The sequence below is a fragment of the Sceloporus undulatus genome, chromosome 1, assembly GCF_019175285.1.
Source record: "Sceloporus undulatus isolate JIND9_A2432 ecotype Alabama chromosome 1, SceUnd_v1.1, whole genome shotgun sequence".
In the NCBI taxonomy this organism is placed as follows: domain Eukaryota; kingdom Metazoa; phylum Chordata; class Lepidosauria; order Squamata; family Phrynosomatidae; genus Sceloporus; species Sceloporus undulatus.
This window is the reverse complement of record NC_056522.1, coordinates 15,196,195-15,202,194: the sequence shown is the minus strand read 5'-3', so window position 1 is coordinate 15,202,194 and position 6,000 is coordinate 15,196,195. Positions and strand designations below refer to the sequence as shown.

Here is a 6,000-nt window from a genome sequence, read left to right as displayed (position 1 = left end):
TTCTTCTTCTTCTTCTTCTTCTTCTTCTTCTTCTTCTTCTTCTTCTTCTTTAAAAAAAGCTTAACTCTCAGTAACAGTATAGCAGAGCTCTGGAACTACATGAAAAAAGTGGCAAGGAGAAACTACAAAAGGTGTGGAAGGTAGAGCATAAGAGAGGGGGGTGGGATTAAGGCAGAAACAGAAAGAGAGCAGCCATGTGGTGATTGCTGCAATGAACGTGGTATGTCCCCATTATATTATTATTATTTACTAATGTGATTGTTGTAAAAATGGGGCTTGTGTAGTAAAGCCCTAGAAAAAATACTGCAGCAAGAGCATTTTAAGAAAGCTTGAAATACTGGTCTTCCAAAAACCTCAGGAAAGAGGTTCATGGTAGTCCCATTTCTTGGTCCCGGGACCCTTGCCCAGGATTACCAGTTGCTGATGTTCACTCTTTCCAAGTGCTTCCTGTACAAATATTCTCAAGTTGCTCCAAAATTCATTGGCTTGAAATACCTGCAACTAACTACTTCAGGGCTCTCAAATCACACCGTGATCAGCCAACCTTACCAACCCCTAGGCAGCTACATGATTGTTTATAGTAAGAGGTGGTGATGACAGTCACTATCAACACCACCTCATAAATGTACCCAACACACCTCCTGCACTGACTTCCCTGCCAAATCTATCTAGACGTAAGCCATGAGAAATGCTGCACACGCCTATCCAACCAACTCAGTGATCATTAGGTAGAGCATAAAGGACACACAACAGGATGAAGAATTTGCATTAGCCATTTACAAAAGTCAGTATGTGGCTCTTCCGGTTACATTTAGTAGCCAAGAGTGCAGCTGGGTGGCAAGAACACACATGATTTGAACACAGAAAGTCCCAGGTTCAGTCTCTGGTATCTTCTGTTGGAGGATCTGGGAAAGACTCCCTGCTTGAAATCCTGGAGAACTGTTTCCAGCTGGAATAGCCAATACTGAATGAGATGGTGTTGGAACATGATATAAGCAAAATTTGGAAAGTCTGAATTACAACTCCCAGATTCTCTTGGATTCTAGAAACTGCTATCTACAAAAGCATCTTATCCTAACTTTGGGTATAAAGCATCTGTAGACAATTAAATTGTGTGTTACTTGCTTTAAAAATGGTCATGAAAATGAGGAAAGGAGAAAGAGTAACTCACCAAAGGAAAATTCAGGTTGCAATGATGCAGTTTAATAAGCTCTAACCTGCCCCCCCCCCCCCCCCGGTTTATGCAGTCTGTTTCTTCAATTTTTTCTAAGTGGGATAGAAATATCCCTCTTAGAAAATTTTCAAGTACATTTTGCCCAGCCTGGAAACAGGTTAATAAAACAACATGTTAAACCAACTAGAAACCTTAGTTTTGTACTCTGGCTTTTTCCAAAGCATTTTCCATAGTTTCCTAGGTTGAATGCAACAAGAAACAGCTTTTAAGTGAAGACTTACTAGTTTGTTCACCATGAGTTGGTGCTTTAGCCATCAATCATCCTGTAGATGACCAAACAAACTAGTTTGTTTTTCCATTTCAGATCTTTCTTCTCCTGTTCCTTTTGTTAGCCCTTGTTTCAAAGCAGGCAGTCCAGGAAATACATAACTGGTTCAACTATAACAGCAAGCAATGTCTGAAATAAGCCAGAGTTCATAAGCCAACAACAAGCCATGATTTATAATTGTAGCTTGCAGCTAGCTAACAAACCAGTTTGTTGGCAGGAATCAGTTTGGTCATAACTTTCCATAATTCAACAAGCCACCATCAGAGAAACCTATGCTCTGAGCATTACTTTGCCCCCATATGGTGGGGTCCAACCTCTGCCCTCCACAATTCAGACCACAAGGTACTGGTGCTAAAAAGGATGTGTGAAACCATCCTCTAAATTGCTTCTAGGGCAGCATCTTCACTGCCGAAATAATCCGGTTTAACTCCACTTTAGCTGCCATGATTCATTGCTATGGAACTGCAGTTTTAGGAGAGAATTGATCCTTCTCTGTCAGAGAGCTCTGGTGCCACAACAAACAGCATTGAGCCATGGCAGCTAAAGTGGTGTCAAGCCAGATTATGTCTACAGTGCATATGCAGCCTAGGTTAGAATGATTACCCTTGTGAAGAAATACAGATCTTAGGTAGCATCCAGGTTAGAGGTGGGTGATTTGAATTTAAATACTAAATAAACTAAGAAATTTAAATATTTTTTTTGAAACCTAAATAAATAAATCTGCAACACTTAAACTAGATTTTCAGTTCCAGAAATAAAGAGGTGTGTGGTGGTGGCAACTCTTTCCAGGTTTTGCAGATTAAATTAAATGAGAATATTAAGCTTTTAAAATCATGCTAGTTACACACAGTGGTAGCGCTATCTCCTGTGCATTACAGTATTCAAATTGTATTGGATTTAGCCACAGAAACAGATGTAGTCTAGGCTAGAATGAATAATTACCCTTATGAATAAGTAATTAAGTTATGAATAAGTACAGTGCGGATGCAGCCTAGGTTAGAATGATTAATTACCCTTGTGCTATTCAACATCTATATCAGTGACTTAGATGACAGAATTGGGGGCGTACTTGTCAAATTTGCAGATGACACCAAACTAAGAGGAGTAGCTAATACCCCTGAGGACAGGATCAAAATTCAAAATGACCTTAATAGATTAGAAAGCAGGGCCAAAGCTAACAAAATGAATTTCAACACGGAGAAATGTAAGGTACTGCACTTAGGACGAAAAAATGAAATGCACAGATATAGGATGGGAGACACCTGGCTGAATGAAACTACATGTGAAAGGGATCTGGGAGTCCAAGTAGACCACAAGTTGAACATGAGTCAACAGTGTGATGCGGAAGCTAAAAAGGCCAATGCGATGTTAGTCTGCATCAGTAGAAGTATAGTGTCTAGATCAAGGGAAGTAATAGTACCACTATATTCTGCTCTGGTCAGGCCCCACCTGGAATATTGTGTCCAGTTCTGGACACCACAATTCAAAAAGGATGTGGAGAAACTGGAGCCATGTGTCCAAAGGAGGGCGACTAAAATGGTGAAGGGTCTAGAAACCATGTCCTATGAGGAACGACTTAGGGAGCTGGGGAAGTTTAGCCTGTAGAAGAGAAGGTTAAGAGGTGATATGATAGCCCTGTTTAAATACTTAAAGGGATGTCATATTGAGAATGGAGTAAGTGTGTTTTCTGCTGCTCCAGAGACTAGGACATAGAGCAATGGATGCAAATTGCAGGAAAAGAGATTTCACCTGAACATTAGGAGGAACTTCCTGACAGTAAGGGCTGTTTGACAGTGGAACACACTCCCTAGGAGTGTAGTGGAGTCTCCTTCCTTAGAGGTCTTTAAGCAGAGGCTGGATGGCCATCTGTCAGGGATGCTTTGATTGTGAGTTCTTGCATGGCAGGGAGTTGGACTGGATGGCCTTTGCAGTCTCTTCCAACTCTATGATTCTATGATTAGGTAGCATCCAAGTTAGATCTGAGTGATTTGAATTAATGTTTGCCTATATGTGAATAGTTTTTGTTTTTCAAGCTTATTTTTTCCCCCAAAAATGTAGTGCTAATAGGAATGTTTTAAAATGCACACACTTTTTCTGGACTATGTAGGTGTAACCACCTGGAAAGTGGTCTTAAGCCTGTTACTTTATTTAGGGATTATAGAAACCACTGGAGCTTGCCTTGGTAAAAGCAAGTTTATGGGGTGCTGAGTCATAGCAAAGACTTATTAAAGAGCCTTTGAGGAAGCAGGGCTTGTGTGAGAAAGCCTTATAATATGTAATATGACCCATTAGGAGAAAGTTATGTCAAAGCATTTTTACTTTCATGTGGTTTAAGTTTTTTAAAGAAGTTGGACTGAATCTTTGCCCTGTATAATGGCAGAGAATTTTTCATTGACTGAAGGGAGAAACTGGCCCAGTTTTCGTGGCAAAATCCAATACAGCTCAAATGATGCACTGGAAATAGAGCTACCACTGTGTGTAACCAGCATGATTTTCAAATATTCTCTTCCAATTTCAGCTGCAAAAACTGGAGAGAGTTGCCACCACCACACACCTCTTTTTTCTGGAATTGAAGGTCTAGTTTAAGTGTTGTAGATGCATTTATTTAGAGGTATTAAAATATTTATTTAAATTTCTTTTTTTTTTATTTAGCATTCAGTAACTGCTTGAAGTAATGTATCAAAGAGTACATGAGAAACTGAAGCTTGAAGTAGAGAAGGCAGAGCCTAGAAAAGTTCCTTTTTGGTAATTATGTCTCCCACAGGCTATATTAGCTGAAGGGTTGTTGGAGTAGTAATCCATGAAATATAATGTTTTCAAGCTCTTAGAGAGGGTTAGTTTCATATCCCCTCTCACTAAGTGATTTTTGGCAGCTCATTTCCTTGTCTTCTCATACATTTGAGATGAGGAGGTTGGGATTAAAATCCAAAAAATGAAGAAAGACTATTTGTTTTCCTTCTTTAATATGAAACTGATGGTGGTTTACCAAAACACTTGTTCTTGTGCACATCATTGACCCTTTCTTCTCTGTTGATGAGCATCAGGTCCAAAGTAGTCAGTCTCCTTTCTACGTCTTTCAGTTGAAGTCCCCCATTACTGCTATATCTCTCTGGATATAGGCATGTGACTAGGCCCACAGAGGAGGAATTCATGTGGCTGGAGCCACCCTCTGTGAACTGCTTCTCCTGGTCAAGGTGCCACTGCTTTGGAACTTTAGGTTGTTGTTCATCTATCTTTTATTTTGATGAAGAAATACTCAACATTATATTCCTGTTCTTCTGGATTTGCTTGGAACTGAGAGGTGCTTCATGCCTTCTGACGAATGTTGTGAAATATGTAAATGTCAGGTGGCATGAATGTCAAGCTTTTGTCATCAGTCTTCCAGATAATGTGAAGAAGGGAACTATACATCTCCACTATGGTGTGGAGGAAGATGCACAGAACTGCCTTCAGACTTTATCCCCCAAAGTGTGAACCACAGAAATAGAGTTTACACAGGCATCTCTTTTTTCCCCTTTTGCCATGTCCTGCATGCAATGAGTGGCAAAGACCACAGTTTCTTCTGGTGACAAGGGAACAGTAATTATATGCAATCTCCCCAATGAATTGGTAAAATGAAAACACAGGTATTTGGTTTGGCAAGATGACTGTGCAATTATCTTTCCACACTTCTGATTTAGAAGCATAAGAAACTAACATAAGAACATGTCTCCCCAGGAAACAGAAAAGGGACCCTTGTTTAGGAGCTTTTCCCATCCAGATCCATCAGGCAAAGAAACCAAAACAAAAATATGATTATCACATTCCTAATAAACCTGATTTACCTCTTCCAAGTTCCATTCGAATTCAGGATGCAGCCAGTTATTATCGCATGGAGTTTGCTGCCGTTGCCGCCTCCCAACTGCATCCAGTCAAAATTCCAACTAAAATCCACCCTCAAATGGCTGCTTTTCACTTTTTGGAGCTTCCTGGCTTTGCAAATTGGCCAGATGAGGGCAGATTTTAGCTGGATTTTTCCCAAGATACTGTCAGGAGACAGCAACAGTGACAAAATCCATTCAATACTACCTGGCTGCATCCTGAATTCGAATGTAACACGGAAGAGGTAAATCGGGTTTGTTAGTAATGCGATAATCTCCTTAGTCTGGTATAAAACTGATGGTGTCAGGATTATGTGTTCATTTCCCAATGATTAATCAACTGTTTGCCTTCAATTGCTACAATGATTGCCAGTCCAATTGAGTCCACCTTTCCCCATCAAGGGTTGCAGAACTTGACATGTTTCAAATTGGGAAGAACAGAGCTTGGAAAAATTACTTTCTGAATCCACATATAAAGTCAATTCTCTGCCAAAACTCCCACGTTACAAAACACTTTGCTTCATTTTGTTATGTATGGAAGCTTTATCCTTGATTAGAGGGTTGTTTAGCATCCAAAGATTGGGAGATATGCATGAGGATTGTAACAGAGCTTCCGTTCAAGTGGTATATTATTACTA

General features: G+C 40.0%; 1 protein-coding gene across 2 annotated transcripts in view; it reads left to right on the top strand.

The window, feature by feature from the left end:
• Positions 1 to 6,000, top strand: part of SPTBN1 (spectrin beta, non-erythrocytic 1) — a 200,233-nt gene that overhangs the window by 150,718 nt on the left and 43,515 nt on the right. The window lies entirely within an intron of this gene.